Genomic DNA, 17318 nt, shown 5'->3' on the forward strand with positions numbered 1-17318 from the left:
GTGAGAGCACAATACAGTGGTGCCTTGAAATACGAGATTAATTTGTTCAGTCACCGCACTCATAACTCAAAACATGCGTACCTCAAGTAACTTTCCCTCTTTGAAATGAATGGAAATGCCACTAATCTGTTCCAGCCGACCCTAAACACCCAACAAATAAATGCTGCAATGCATTTTGTTAATAAGGAAAATAGCAGTCTGTAATATTGGACTTCAATTTATTTAAAGTCTGTCTGATATGTGCAATTTGACAACTGGGGGGAGCTATATAATGCAGTCATGAAGGCTTTTCACAACCACAGAGCCTGTCTGAGTTGCTACATCATTTGTCTTCAAATATTAGTGGCTTCAAGTGTTATAACACCGTCCAATAGATTTTTATTTCTATTTAACCTTTATTCTTCTATTAGATGCCAGAAAGTACATACAGTAATTAATGTTTCCACTTTTTGTGACATTTTTGTTTGTTGGTGTGCTGTGAGATTTTTCAATTGTAAAATATTTGCCTTGGCTCCATAAAGGCTGGAAATCACTGCGATAGATCGATGCACAATTAGCATAGTCAAGTAGATTATCAATTGAACACAGTCCAAGCAACCCAGACAAAAAACAAACATACTTGCAACCTTCACAGCAATAACAAAATAGCAGCTTGTGAATTCAATAGTTGCTGCTGCATGGCTTTTAAATGGAATTAAAATGATGTACTGGAAACAGAAATGTAACCTTTGAAAGTGATCTACCAATAAAAAAACGCTCGTGTTCTAATAATTTGTGGCTTATCGTAGTCAATAACAAACGAACCCTTTAACATGTTGTAATATGAGTTTAGAGAGTGATCATGTCCATTCAGCAGACTGGCAAACGAGCCAATATTATCTGTCAGCTTGTGGATAGTAATTGATATTCATTTTAGGTATTATGAAGCTCTATAACTCAGTCCACTACATTCAGTAACTATGTTCCTGTAAATTAGAAGCAAATAATAAATGAGTCAAGTCTATAGCTTGTTCATCACATTAAATGCCAGTGGTCTCCATTGCCAATTATAGTGAACCTGAACCACAATCAATAGACTCGCTAATCTAAATTCACATACCATCTGTAGCTTCTACACACGCCTGTCTGAATGTTCCCTGGCTCTGGTAAGACAGTGATTAAAATCAGCCAATACTCGAAGACAGCAACACAAAAAAATAATGATTTCCTGCTACATTTTGTCCACCTCTCACTGCAATTTAAAGATAAGCGCTTGAAAGAGCTGTAACAAAATAATGCACTTTTCTTGATTTAAAAAAAAAAAAAAAGATAAATGTGCTTTAAAAATGACAAGTTGAACAATGTGAAGGCTTGATCTATAATAAATGTAGAGTGGATACTCTCACATATTCCAATGCATCAAATTCGGAGGATATATTGCTTTCTGAAAATTGTAAGTTAGCACATCAAACAATGTTGAACATTTCACATTACAGCTAATGTTGTAACCTAGCAACACCCCAGAGCCGCAATCAAGTCAATTAGAGAGAAATTAGTAGCTCCTTTTGATCACAATAGTGATCAAAAGACTCAATAGATTTGAGTCTTTTGAAGTAGTGTAATTCAATGCAGATTGACATTAAGCAGTCTGGACTAGTACACGCGTTGTAGGTGAAGAATAAACATATGGGAGGGGAGGGAGGGGGGGGGGGCATCATTGCTACATTCCCTGAGGAGAGCTGCTTGGAATTCCATCAATCCATTTTCTAAAGCACTTGTCCTCATTAGGGTTGCGGTTGAACTGGAGACTATCCCAGCTGATTTCGAATAAGAGGCTGGGTACACCCTGGACAGGTCAATCACAGTTCACATTAGACAAGCAACAATTCGCCGCATTATTAATTACAAACCGCCATTCCAGTAAAGTTGGGACATTGTGGAAAAGGCAAATGAAAGCAGAATACAATGATTTGCAAATCCTTTTAAACCTCTATTCAATTGACTACATTACAAAGACAACATATTGAATGTTCAAACTAATGAACCTTAATATTTCTTTTTTTCAAATATTCTCTCAATTTGATGCCTGCAACACATTCCAAAAACGCTGGGACAGGGGCAACAAAAGACTGGGAAAGTTGAGGAATGCTAAAACACACCTGTTCGGTTAATTGGAAACAGGTGAGTGTCATGATGTATTCTGTTTTTAATTTACATTTTACACAACAACCCAACTTCGTTGGAATCGGGTTTTGTGCTAAAAAGCGTGTTTTGGGGGAAAGGAGGAAACTGGAGAACCATGCAAGTACAGGAGAAAACATGCAAACGCCACACAGAGTTGTTGCAAGGGGGATTCAAATCCAGATCTCCTCACTAACTGGCCCCAGTGGGAATTGTTTGTCCAATATAATACAGTACCATAGTGGCCAGAGAGCCCTTTGCGAAAACATAGGCGTTAATGAACCTGATTGTAATATGATCACTGTGAAAATGGAATCCATGAGATGGTAATAGTCATGTGCGGAATAATCCGATTTCTCCACAATTTTTTGCTAGTTTTAGGTGTCAACGTCCTTTTGTAAAGTTAATCATGATACACCTGATAAATAAGCAGAACCAACCATGAACATTTCTCAGCAAGTCAAGCTCATATCATTAATTGTAAGTGATATACAGTAAGACTGACAGGTCACTTTTTACTACGTATGATAATGGTGATGCCTTTTTGGGTATATATTGTATATAAGCTGTATTACAGTATATAAAGTATTATTACATACTTCAATCAAGTTGAAATAAAACAATTACAGATACATAATTTGCCTTTGTATTGCGTGTTACTTTTCTGAAGCTTTTTTACTTATAGTATTTTGGCAGTCTGTAATATAACAGGGGTGACATGGAGAACCAGCAAACGCTATGATCTGGCACTTGGCAATGTGGTAGTAGGGCGTGGCTTTGAGCCAGGAAAATACTCCGCGACAACACGAGCAACCAACCAGTTCCAGCCATTATCCAATTGTCTGAAAGCACACAGTCTGTCCTAATTGGATGGAAACAAGCTGAGAAACTGTATGTAATAGTGCTGGAAATGAGGATAGAGAAAGAAGTCACCTATGGCTCCAGGCTGGAGTGTAATGAAATAATTAACTGCCATGGGATCCTCTCCTGTGGAGCGCAAGGCGCACAAGTCGGGAGCATTTTCAAATAGGTAACATTTGTATGGAACAGGGAATAAACGCAAGGAAGACCTGGCATGCTGATATCTGTACCCCTGCTGTTAAGACATACAGGAAAAAAAAGGTTTTTATTGAAATGTCATGAGGCTCCTACCCCTTGGCTGCTCATCACGACAGGGTGATCGCTGATCTGGCACCCACATCCAAAAGTGGCAGAAGGCTTCATTGCACATAAAACATCCAAATATCTTTCGTTTGAAAATTCAAAGTAGTTGCATCTGTCGGCTCTGCTTTCTGAGGAGGCAGGTTGCCAAGACTTTGCTCAAATAATCGGTTCTTTCTCGACACGTCTTCTTCTTGTTCTTTTCCTTTCGGCTTTTCCCTAAGGGGTCGCCACAGCGCGTCATCCTTTTCCATGTAAGCCTATTTCCTGCATCCTCCTCTCGAACACCAACTGCCATCGTGTCTTCCCTCACGACATCCATCAACGTTCTCTTTGGTCTTCCTCTAGATCTCTTGCTTGGCAGCTCCATCCTCATCATCCTTCTACCAATATACTCACTATTTCTCTTCTGGACGTGTCCAAACCATCGAAGTCTGCTCTCTCTAACTTTGTCTCCAAATCATCGAACCTCGACTGTCCATCTGATGAGCTCATTTCTAATTTTATCCAACCTGAGAGCGAACCTCAACATCTTCATTTCCGCCTGTGTATCCATCCATTTTCTATACCGCTTATCCTCACTAGTGTCGCAGGTGTGCTGGAGCCTATCCCAGCTCTCTTCGGGCGAGAGGTGGGGTACACCCTGAACTATAGTTCATTAAAAACTATTGATCCTGTAAAGAAGTAAAGAGAGCTTGTGGCATAACTGTGCAATACAACCTCCGCTTGCCGGCAGCTTAGTGGCTTTCGGTGTCAAAAGACTCCACCTGGCGGTGAAAGATGCGTTTGTTTGTTTTTTTCCTCAAAAGTCTTATTATTGCTGCAGTGGCATAGGAGATCTGCTAACTGTTCCAGTGAGTTACTAAACTTCACAGTGTTCCCCATTACAATCAGTGTCATTATACCTCTTCTATTTGAGAACAGGTTCCCAGTAATTCGATTCCTCTGAATTGTTTGTTTGCTTCCCTGACATTTCCGCTAATTGATTCCTCTTGTAAGTCACAAGCAACAAGTGTATTTTGGTTCTAAACCTTTCCAACATGGCGTCAAAACAGAAGCACTCTAAATGTTGGCTATATTTCATGTGCAAAGATGATACCAGGGTTGCTTACAACCCTTGCAAAGGTTTAACTCCATCAAAAGGGGGAATACTCTCAATATGCAGCCGATCATTTTTTTTGTATTATCCTGTCATGTACTATTTATGTATATTGATAATGAAAGAAATTGTATCTTATATCATTTGTATTATTTCAATCCTTCACTCAATGAGAATCGATAAGAGAATCGACAAGGAATTGGCTCGATAAGCAGTATCGATAATGAATAATCAATTCCCATCTGTAGTCACAATACAGAGGAAAACAGCACACACAAAAATCAGTGGGCCAATTGTCTGTGTATCACAATGATGCAGAAAGTGTTAAAATAATCGGGAGAACTTGAAATACATTACTCACATTGTGGAGAGTAATGTAACAAAAAACTTTAGAGATTAATTTTATCTGTGTGTACCGTGGGAGCATGCAAGCAAGCAAACATGGAGCGGTGAGGAGTGGGACTTCGGATCACAAACGTCTTAAAATCGGTCAAATTTGGAGAGTGACCAGATTTTTCTTTTTTTAGGGAAAAATCCCTCTAATCTCACAAAATGTTTGAAAAACTCTTAACTTCCATAATACGTGACATCAGGTCAAATCCTCCCCAAAACAGTACGTGCTCCACATTTCCACAAAGTGTATTCAAAACAACATCCCTCTTTAGTCATGCTTAGCAGAGGTTACTAAAGTAAGTCCGCACTGACACAAGGCCCTCATTTTCCTCTGCTTTCATGCAGCTGTGTTGATACACATGGAGAACCCAGAAGAGCGAAAACAACACTCATCAGAAAGTCGACAGTTGGTTATTAGCCTCAGTGAGTATCACTATACTAAAATGCTCACGTTAAATAAAATGTTTTTCCTGATGTCATTAAATATAAGGGTTGTTGAAAAGCATTTAGCGTGCATCTGTGCGTGGGAGTGTTTGTCTGTTTAAATGCAGTACACATTTGCTCCAGAAATGTGAATAGCAATTATGTTTAACTGAATAATTAGAAAAGAATGGAGTGAACAAAGCAAAGAAATGTTGCCATGCGCATAACCGCATTTGAGGGGGTATTTTGAAGAAAAAAAAGAAGAGAAAAACAAGGTTTTTTAACTACTCTGTTTGGGTTGTACCCATTTATGTTGAGCACTGTAATTGGAGGACTCAAATACGTATGGCTGAGAATGACAAACAACATCATAAAGGAAAACAGAAGACAAACAACATTGCAATCCTTTGCCACTAATCGTGTCCTAACTTGTGATAGTGTCAAAATAAATGCAACCATTTAAAGAGAGAACATTATGTCACTTAGAGCAGTTATTCCCAACCAGTGTGCCGTAGCATATTGGTGTGCCATGAGAGCGCTTCAGGAAATATTCAAATTTCAATTAATTGGTCAGAAAATGATCTATTTATAACAAATAATCTATCTTTATTCATCTATCTATGCCAGCAACATATAGTAACAAACTGAACAAATAAATGGCAGAAGGTACATAATAGAGTTGCGTATCCAGTTTTTGTGACGTTTTGGTTTGGTGGTATGCAGAGAGATTTTTTTTTATGTAAAATATGCGCCTTGGCTCAATAAAGGGAGGGAGTCACCGACTCCATCTAAGGGATCTAAGGATCAACTTTGAACACTTTTTTTAAACATCATATGACACGTGAATGAGTAGGCGCTGAAATAAATGCTCAGCGTGAGAATATAGATTTCGTTTTTAACCTTGATCCATTTATGAATGCTATATCAATACATGAACTTTAAATACTCATGCAATAACTTCTCCAGGCTTCCACGCACCTGACTTTACCAAGTCAGACTGCACTTTCAAATAGTACTTGGCAGTTGTTACGTGTGGCATGCCATCGTGGAAATTATCCTCTGTTTCTGAATCTACAGAACACAAAAAGACAGTTGCTGAATATCAAAGCGGTACATTAAACCTGACCGACCGACTGCAGCTGCACATTTCCATTGCATCAAAAGCAGGAGCTGTGCATTTTCACCAGAGGTCATGTGTTCTCTTCAGGTGAACAAGTCCTTTCTTTTCTCGTTAGATGTAATTACCGGTGACATCTAAAAGACAGCAGGAGCATAACAAAAAGGAAAATGTCAACGGAAAAGGGAGATCTGGACGGGCAAATGAAAAAAGAGCCACCATCAGGGGGAAGAGCGGAACACTAATTCTATTACTGGAGGGAATATTTTGTGAATATAGCCAGTGATCCAGAGTTAATAGGGTTGATAGAAGCTGGAGATCTAAGCAAAAGGCCAGCAGGCTGACAGTCCTGTGCCTGGGATTTGCCACAGCCTCTTCAAGAGCCTCGTATCTGACTAACACCCAAAGAATAACCCATGTGGCCAGCTGGAAGGAACGACAGAAATAAGGTAGCTATCTGAGATGAGGCATGCTGAAGCCATACTTTTGTATTCCAAGTGGGGCAGGGGGTTATTGTAATTGAAAACTGGTAGGGTGCTGGAGGTCAACAAATTCTAAACACTGACAAACGTGCTTGCGTACCAAGAAGCCGAGCACCACCATTCTTTTGTCCGAATGACTCAGAAATGGTGCCTTTTTTTCCATACATGAAGAATGGAGGTTCAGAAATACAAATTATACTCAGCATACCGAAGGTGAAATCTCAAATATATCCACGGTTAAGGTTTGGGTTGGTCTAAATGTTAGAAATTAAACAAATGAAGCACAACAAGATATCACATGTACAGTACTTCCTATCAGCAAGATACCGTATCTGCAGTGAAAAGTACATTTTCCCACATGTGTTTGGGAGATTTTGTTATGATACGATGAAACAAAGGTTGAGATTTTTGGGCATAATTCCAAAAGGTATGTTTGGAGCAAACACAACACTGCTCATCAAAAGAACTCCAAACGTACAGTGAAGCATGGTGGTGGCAGCATCATGTTTTGGGGATTATTTTCTGATTCCTTCGTAACCTTTGTCAAGGTGGAGGGAATTAGGAATTGTTCCAAATACCAGTCAGCCTGAGCACAAAACCTCTGAGTTTCTGCTAGAAAGCAAAATGTGTCAGGAAAAGCCTACTAGAACATCTGAATTTTCTTTGGGGTTAATAACAGGCACTTCAAATAGGACAGGTACTGTATGTGCTGACTCCCATTTAATGAGTTTGAATGTGATAATTTTGTTCTGTATACTGCCAAATCCAAACTTATAAGAGGGTTTGCACACATGTGCAACCACATTATTTTTACTTCCCCTCTTGAAAATATTTTATAGTTTTTTTTCAATTGAATTGAACAGGTATAATAAGTCACACTAATGGTTGAAAAAGTTATCAAATTATTAATCTTGGCCTCATTTATTTCAGTATTTTAAAAAAACAGGGGTGTGTAGACTTTTTATATCCACCGTATATGTGTATATAGACATCTGGCCATTACAACTATGCTCACAATTGCTGAAATTCTTTCACACCTGGCTCACCCAATAATACCATTATGAATCTTGATTTGTACACCGTGGCACAGTCAGGCTGGAACAGAAAAGGGTGCTGGTCAAACTGTTCCCCCAAAGTTGGAAGCAAACAATTGTCCAAAATTTGCTGAAATCTAAAAAAAATGAAAGCCACTCAACGTGAAAAGAGAGGACCTCGCTCTTGTGAGTGTCACTAAAGGTCAACTTTTGAGTGATCTTACCTTCACCCGATCTTGATCCGATGATTTAGTAGCCTGTACGTACAAAGTAATAAGATCCCTGCATCGCTGTTAAACACTTAACAAGCACGCGTGCAATATAAAAAAAATCCTGGAATAAAATGCTGCCCACACAAACCCACAAAAATAACATTCAGCAACATCCAAACGGTATTTTTTTTTAATTATTATTTATTCGAACTGATGCATTTTTCTTGGGATAAAGGTGATTCATGTCAAAGTCAGTGATTTGGTTTATGCAACGGCTCTATCTACACTACATAACGATTTCCAGCTTCTGTCAGAATATTTTCTCAGTGGAAATGATACACACCCACACATCTTCCACTGGGCAAGCAAGAATATAGCATATAACAAGTAGCTTTTCAAATGAAACTGACAATTGTCAAAACATTTTACTCGGTTCAGTATACATCTGACGTGAAAAGAGATGATTATGCTTAGTCGGCTAAGTTAATCGTCAAAAAAAATTAATAAATCATGAAAATAAGCTATGTACGTAATGTGATTCTTTTCACATCTGTATGCAATGTGGGTGATTACCAATATCTATCTAATTGTCAGAATTAGGGTTACAGGTGAGCTGGAGTCTTTTCCAGCTGAATTTTGAGAGGCGGGATCCAACCTGGTAAGACAATTTTGAGTCTTCCATGGACCTAACATGCATGTTTGTGAGGCCACCGTGCTGCCCATGATTAGCAATATTTTTATTCCCTTTCAGATGTACTATAGTTTCATCATGCTTTAAGTTGTATTTCTGCTAATTAACAACCACATGCTCAAATAACAAATAAATACATTACAAATACATGAAACCGCTTTAAGTTAACAGAGAGGGACACGGCAGCCGTTCCAGGTGAATCACGCTCCCAAAACGATAGTTTTAAACAGAATTGGGGTTTCAGTATTCTCGTCATGCTAGAGATGAAGAGGATGTCACAACAAATCCATGCTGACACTTCCCTCCCAAAAAAAGCAGTTTAGGAAGCCATCACGGGAGAGCAGCGCATTTTCTTTTATCAAGAGCATTTCATCTGTCAACAACAAACACGTAATTTTACTCATTGGGGAAAACATTTTTGATGGAAATGCATGCCAAAATGCACCTGAGTCCTTATTTTACCACACACAAGATAAATACGAATGGATTGAAATTTGGATTTTTGGGAAATCCAAGGGACATTCCCCACCTGATATTTAAAATCATATTATGATCACCAATTAAAAACATAATAAAAGGTTTTATTACAATAACTGTTAAAGTTATCACAGGGGAAGTAATGTTTTGCTTGACTGCACCTCTTTACTTTTGCAGGGCTGAGTCTCCCAAATATGAATATGAATTAAAAGCTCATATAAGCATCACCTTATGAGGCAAATGTAACCTGCACCACACACACACACTGCGCGCGCACGCACGCACGCACATACACACACACACACACACACACACGTTGCCTCCTCCTGCTTTATGCACGCTGCAAGCAAGTTGGTATCAGTGGAGAGCCCAGAGGGGAATACAATATTAAATACCTTTTCTTGCAGAAAGATTTTATTTTATTTATTTATTTTTATTTTTTTTAGCCCCAAGGTAATAATTTTTCAGGTTACTTTTGAGTGGTTGTTTGTAGTCTATAAACTTATCTTACAGTATTCATGCGAACATTGCCAAGCCATACAATATTGGTGCAACTAAGAAACAAGGTCATCCAGCACTGGCCAAGTAGCAGTCAAAAGAATATGCATACGTAAATTAATAGATGTTTTCAAGGAATGTTTATGCTATTTGGAAACATTAAAGTTAAATGGAGTGAAAATGATTATCATAATTCTCACTTTCTTTCATGGCTTCATGGGTGACATGAGACTATTCAAGGGTAAAATGGCCTTTTGTAACATGACATTCGCTCCTACTGCAGACAGACAAATGCAAACAATGACATAATTGTGATTCATTGTCAAAAGTTTGCCCGCTGAATCACTTTTTTCAGATAGCTATTCCAACATGAATGTTTGCAGCATAGTATTTTTCATGGCTAAACAGGTAATTTTATCATGTTGTTTTTTTATGTAGTCGGGTTGTAATGTTTGATTGTGATCATGGCTTTTCATGCAAAAAAGGACAATAACAATGGCTTATATTTCCAATTATTCTGTAGGTTCTATAGCCTCTCAAAATACACCCTACTATAAATTCTTATATATACAATAGCAGCAGTCACCAACATTGTGTTGATAATTATTGTGAGAAATCATTGATATGATCAGTGTCTTCACATTGATGAATATGGTTAATTATTAATAATAACATGATTTAAGAAGTGTGGATAAAACTGGTAGCCCTTCACATTAATAGGTGCCCAAGAAGTAGCTCTCAGTTTCATAAAAAGGGTGTTGTCCCCTGTACTATGACAATAGCAATTAAATGTTGATGAAATCTTTAACAAGGGCAGAATAAAAATAAAAACAAAATGGGAAGTGAAATAGTAAAGTGGATTCAAATCTTAATAGGACCTGGCAATTGACACATTTGTTGCAAGGGGGAGTTCATCTTCATCGAACAGATTCGTTGACATTGCAGTGTGTTTGCGCAGACAAACTGTGCTCGACTATATGAAATGTAATATAATCTCCTTGCCTCGGCTGCCTCTAATGTGGCCAGATAGCTTTATAAAAGATTAATCTGCATTTAAAGTCTCACACATTCGGATAAATTCTCAATGCTGCATTGGGACTTAAGTCACACTAGACAAACATTTCATTTCTAGGGAGCCGATGCCCATCTCATCATTGTTATTGGAAGAAGGTGAGGTACATTCTAGACGACACACCAGTAACTCCAATGGCTGAAACATAGAAACAGATGCACTCATTTCCATGTGGGCAAATTTGAGCTTCTCGCTAAACTAAGAATGCATGGTTGTGTAAGAATCACAATGTAACCGTCATATCCTGTTTTGTTTGCTTGTTCCATGTGTGGAATTTTCTGTTGCGTTGCAGTCCCTGTGTGCGGGGTCTGTGGGCGGAGTCTCTCGCGATGCAGCTGCTGGTGATTTGTCATCAGCAGTGTATTTAAGCGTAGGAAACGCAGGAGGAAAGCGCTGAGAAATTGTACTTCGCTTGTTGCCATTACCTTACCAGCTTTGTTCAATTCTCGCGCATTCCCACGTTCGTTCCGTCCTGCCGGTAGCTCTTTTCGTCTGCTGTTTTTCTGTTCTTGTTTCTCTTCCTTGTGTAGGTTAGAGTTTGTTCTCCTAGCTTCCTATATTTAAGTACCTACCGGTCCGCTAGATGGTTTTCACGTTGCCCTTCTGTCACGTCACTTTCTGTTTATAGTCATCTTTTCATGTCAGTGTGCTCCCTTTGTTGACTAAAGTCTGTAAACGGGCATCTTCTGTTGTTTTGCTTTGGGGTCCAAATATATATTGTATTTGACTCAGCCGGAACCGTAATCTAAGTCACATCATCCAGTCATTCCATTGTATGTACAGTACAATCACGTTCAACAAAATATCAGGTTCATATAATAATAATAAAGTGGTACCTTTTAACATAGGAGTTTAATTTGTTCAGTGACCAAGCTCGTAACTCAACTTATTCATATAGAAAATATGTTAAAATGCCATTAATATGTTCCATCCCCCAAAATAAAGAAAAATAGCATTTGTATCGTACAAACGCATTACAAAAGAGAATGTAAAGAAATAAACTGGTTTTATAGAGTGTAATTTGCGATGTGGAACGTCACGTGAACAAACCCAGAAAACGAGAGAGCTGACATTCTGTGTATGCAACGCTAACACGCATGACTGGTTTGATGGCATGAGTGTTTTGAAGCCGAACATGCTAAAATTTTGTTTACTTTATGGCTGGTGTCTTCAAACTTAAGATCAATACATGTATAGTATACCATTCATTTATACAAATATGATAAGTAAATATGAATGAAGCCTAAACATCGAATATTGTCCATACATCTTTGAAAAAAGACATTGTAGGCCTTTAAAGTTCCCACGGGTGCTATATATGGTCCCTCCCCTTCGCCATTAACCCGAGCGAGGAGGAAATGCTTTTACCCGTTTGGCTGAATGCGGAGGTAGGTTGCGCATATACCAGATTGCTGGACATACTGTGGTATTTGTGTGTTGGATGAGTGCCTTCAATGGGTGTGGCCTAGTGAGTGACATCAGGAGCTGGAGTTGGGTTGGCCAGTTACTCTGCATGTGGGCCTCTGGGCGTGAGTTGTGGCCTACAGCAGATACTTGCGAGTGTTCTCATTTTCCATTTTGTTTGTTTCATTCAATTGCTCTATTGTTTTTTCACTACCTGAAGCTCGCTCATAACTGACCAAGCAACGACTTGTAACACTAAAACCTTGAAAGTCGGGCCACTTGTAATTCAAGGTGCCACTGAGATGATAATACTAATAAGCTCAGCTCAATGAGTCTTTTGATTGACATTGAATAGATGAGTAATAGAAAAACAGGTCACAACCAGGGACTAACACGCTGCACAACTCATTACTGTCAATGTCCCTTTTACATTTCCCACCAAAGCTGGCTTTGTCCCAGATTTTTCCTGCATCACTGTTCTGTGCGAAAGGTTTTCATACAGAATTGGGGGGATGACGACGACCCTGCGATCTGCTGGGTCGTGTTAGGAAAACTATCAGTGGCATGACGGGGCCTGTGTGCCACACCCAAAACTCATGTTGCCCGTCCTACACTGTTGAAAGCAATTGTCGCAGTCTGATTCCATCTCGGTATTAAGCCTCTCTGCAAGGGGATTCTGTATGTAAGGCAAAGGCCAATAAATGTTGAGTCTATAAGTGTCTGATTCGGCAGTGTTCTATTACCTTGTGCTATCATGCAGTGATCTAAGGCAGTAAAACTTTTTTCGCCATGGATCAGTTTTATGTAAAGCAATATTTTGATGGTCTGGCATAGAAACAAAAACAAATTAGAAAATTACAACTCATCATGACTCTGACTGTACCTTTTAATTGTTGGAATTTGTGTTTTTCTTTTTTTTTTTTTTAAATCTTTAGGAGCCATTCTTATCTTGTGGTAATTAATGGTTGACAATGAAAATCCCGCTTCAGAAATTATAGGATGTTGGAAATGGAAGATATAGATAGATATTCAGTGCTATTTGGGCAGTTTTGAACACTTCATTGCCTCATTTGTGAGCCTGTTGCCACATCCATCCATCCGTCCATCCATTTTCATTACCGCTTCTCACTAGGGTCGCGGGAGTGCTGGAGCCTATCCCAGCTATCATCGGGCAGGAGGCGGGGTACACCCTGAACGGGCAATCTAGAGTCGTCAATTAACCGACCACGCATGTTTTGGGGATGTGGGAGGAAACCGGAGCGCCCGAAAAAAAAACACGCAGGCACGGGGAGAACATGCAAACTCCACACAAGCGTCGCCGGGGATTGAACCCCGGTCCTCAGAACTGTGAGGCAGACTCTCTATTACACATAATTTAAGAATCACCGACCTATATTGATAAATGGTCTTTTAAGTAGGTCTGCTGATCTTTTTCTCTTAAATGCAGCTCTCGTTTCTTGGAAGTTGTAGACTCTTCTGCCTCACCAGTTGACCAAAGAAGCTCTCTCCAAAGACTTTCATCTTTTTATTCATTTTTTTTCCAGCTTTTGGATTTACTTTTATACAATGATCTAAACAAGCGCTTTGACGTGTACAGAGGCACAGGTGGATGCTCCTGATTTTTAAAGTAACTTATTTTGGACTCTGATGATCAATAAAATAATTTCAGTGCAGTTTCTCTAAGCGGCTTGGTACCAAGTGGCTATACGGTTGGAGACTGCTGATCTAAGGCATTAACTAAAAAAAATGTAATATATTACTTGTTAGAATCTCTGTAACTCGCATTACACTCCACTTCAACCCACATTTAAGAATGCACCACCATCCCAAGCTAACTAACATTAACAGAAACGGGGGGGGGGGGGGGGGGGGGGGGAATAAAATAATGTGCGAGTCAAACATAACATGTTCTAGGAGTAACAGTCCGTTCAAACGAAGGAACCTTTTGAGTGAACGTACTGGGAAGACTTCATGATTTGTCCGCAAGTAAATCTGCATCTCTCGCAAATGACTGTGTATTATGGTCTGTGAATGCACCATCCCTCAGTAAGTGAACGTATTACAGAGTGAACGTAAACCTGCAACTGATTATGAACTGAATGATTCTAGTGATTCAATAGAGTCAAAAAGATCTGTTGTTCCCATCAGTAGCCTGCTGCCAGAGTAACACAGAGCCTGCAGTAGTTTGATACAAACCTCAGCCCTAGTATTTCAATCAATAATCAGGCTGGGATGCAATTAGTAACGTGGAAAGGTTGTGAGATTCACATCAGATGGATCAAGCATCGAGGCGGGCTACTCATTCGAGTGATTCACGACCCAACAGTTTGTCCCACGCTGAGCCTGAATTTGTGCCATCTATCTTCTTTATATGAAGCATTCAAGGTTGGAAATATGCATCTGTCAAACGTCCCCCATTACCCTGGCTGCCTGTCACACCTGGGGCAGCTCACAACCAGCCAGAAAAAAAAGACAGAGTATAGCTGTCAGCAAGAGAACCCTCAGTGGACTGAAAAGGCACCAGCTTTATCCGTCTCCCCGACTCTAATTTCCTCAAAACTCTGATATTTTTCTGGGTCCCTTGCTGAGTGCTGGGTTAATGACAAAGACTGCATCAGGCGAGTACCTATTAGATGGCTGCCTTTTCCTCAAAGAGACGATTGTTTTATTTATTGCAATGAGAGAGGTTCTAGTATGTCGCACATCCATCTGAGGAAGCTGAGTGCTGTTGAAGAATGGCATGTGTGGAATATAACTAGAAATGCTGAGGTGGAGAAGACCACAATAGCATATATCCCGTTGATAAATGTGTAGTTGATCTACTTAGAAGGGAAGTTGGTACAGTATCAACAGTCCTTTATTTTTTTTTTTTAAAAAAGTTGGGAGGAATGAAGGAAATACCGTTTGCTGCCAAAGTACCATGACTTGTTTTCTGTACACTAAACAAACTACAGGTACTGCAGACTAACAACTTGGAAGCCAATGTATCTTCGTACAATGCAACTCAAAAAATTGCCATCAAGTTTTTAAGTGGTTGTTGTACCGTTATCCAAGTTGAAACCCTGTGCTAAAAAAAAAAAAAAAAAAAAAAGTGTTCAGTGGAGGTTTAAATAAAGAAGATGCTTCAGTCCCAGATGTTTCCATTGTCTGTCTGATGTCTTGCCTCAACAACCAATGTCTTTTCACATCACAAAGCTATTTCTCCCTGCAGTCCAAGAGAGCACTATAAACTCCGTCATGAATGAAATATAAGAACACCTCTGTATTACTTATGAGACATAATGTAACTTTGCTCTCAGCTATTTTCAGGTTTCATTTTCATGCATCAGTGTGTATTATTTTACAGCACCCAGTGGAACATTAGAAGGGAGTAGTTCACAGATTAGTTATCAGCAAAGACTACCTTTAATTAAACCAATAATGTCCACATTAGTCATTATTGCAAAATACATCTTCAAGGGCTCCTCCAGATAAATTGGAGGCATTACAGCTGGCAGACTGGCCCACCAGGACCGCATTTGTCAAGTGACACCATCCCAGAGGATTTTGAGGATTTCCACATGCTCTGTTTTTAATTTAAATTTGACTAAGTTTAAATTGGTTTTAGTGAGAAGCACAGAAAAAGAAATGCAATTTAACCCCCCGCAATTTAAATTGAAATAATTCCAAAGCTTATTGTGAGGCTTAAAGGGAACTGTTTTGGTAAATGCTATAAATATCACTGAATAGCAATGTCACCTCTGTCATGGCCTAACCTTTTCCTGTGTCACACAACAGTGGACTTCTAATCATCTAATCATCCTGTTTCTCAAAACCGGAAGAGTTAATGTTCCGTGCACACCGATTTACTCCCGGTGTCATTGTGACTGCGCACGTGTCTCCTCTCTGCTTTATTTTCTCAAGTTCTCCCTTGTGCAATCTATAATCAGGAGAAGACCCAGTCAAATGCGCACAGAGGAGACTGAAATCTTCTTGCACCATGCAGATTGTGAACGGTTTGATCAATGTATAATTTAATATGAAGTCACATCAAAGCAGGATTCATTTATGACTTCATAGCCACACAAGCTTTATTATTTTTTTTATTTTTTATTTATTTTGCAGTGCAAATACAGTTTGGAATTGAATGAATTCACTCAACACCTGCTGATCTTGCCCACCAACAACCTGAGCTCGTGCTTCCGCAACTCAGAACACCATTCCATGCACCAGCTTTGATGATGCTGATTTACAGCATCTTTCTGTCCCCTTCCTTCCTACAAGCTGAAGACACTTTTCATCCTCCCTCTCACACAATTCAAACAAGATTGCCCCAGTTGTCATTGCCACACTTCATAAGCCATACTTGGACGCTTCACTTAAGGTATGAAACAACTTACCTCGCACTGTCCCTCCGAGCTTAACATCAAATTCATCACAGCAAAACAGCACAGCGCAACACAGAGAAATCAATTTGTGCACACTGGCCAGTGAGCAATGAGCTTTCTAGTGTTGCGCCACCTCAGTGCAAAGTGAATAAATCACAAAAGGTCTTACCTGGGATCTTGGTGATGCTGCTGCTGCTGCTGCTGCTGCTGCTGCTTGTAACAGATCATATCTCTGCAAGTGGGACAGCATTCGAGAAGAGGACGGAGAGGAGGCAAGGAGAGTGTGTGTGTGTGTGTGTGTGAGAGAGAGAGAGAGAGAGAGAGAGAGAGAGAGAGGGAGGAAGGGGAGCAGGAGGAGCTGATTAGAAAAGAGAGAGAAAGTGTTGGTGTGGAACAAGACAGAGAAAGAGAGCAAGAAAGCAGGGAGCAGTGGCAGTAATGCTCTCACACAGCGCTGCGTTACACTGAAGAGGATGTATTGACTCGGGGAGGTGCTACTACTCAGCCAAATGACATATGCGTCTCTCTCAAAACCATTGGCTAAGAGAAACTATTTCCTAATAAGCTATTCTTGCTGGGTCTAAATGAACACACCCCCTCTCCTGTTTAACGCCGTACATGCAAAACCACATATGGCGCGCAAGTACTCTTTATCCAGTCTTCAAAGATCTTTGCCACCGCTCTCTTTTTCTACTAACCTCTTTTCTCTAGATCTTGCGCTTATTTTT

At 39.6% G+C, this 17318-nt stretch overlaps 1 protein-coding gene across 5 annotated transcripts in view; it reads right to left on the reverse strand.

Annotated features, from left to right (window-relative positions):
* Positions 1 to 16925, reverse strand: part of thsd7ba (thrombospondin, type I, domain containing 7Ba) — a 140907-nt gene extending 123982 nt beyond the window's left edge. For 4 of the 5 annotated variants that reach the window (XM_061692618.1, XM_061692619.1, XM_061692620.1 and 1 more), the window contains exon 1: positions 16760 to 16925. The gene's annotated coding sequence lies outside the window, so the exon portion shown is untranslated. Of the gene's footprint in view, positions 1 to 16602; positions 16645 to 16759 lie in introns of those variants that run through there. The other variant, XM_061692617.1, reaches the window with a different exon arrangement.
* Between the last annotated feature and the right edge of the window lie 393 nt (positions 16926 to 17318).

The sequence above is a fragment of the Phycodurus eques genome, chromosome 12, assembly GCF_024500275.1.
Source record: "Phycodurus eques isolate BA_2022a chromosome 12, UOR_Pequ_1.1, whole genome shotgun sequence".
Lineage (NCBI taxonomy): Eukaryota > Metazoa > Chordata > Actinopteri > Syngnathiformes > Syngnathidae > Phycodurus > Phycodurus eques.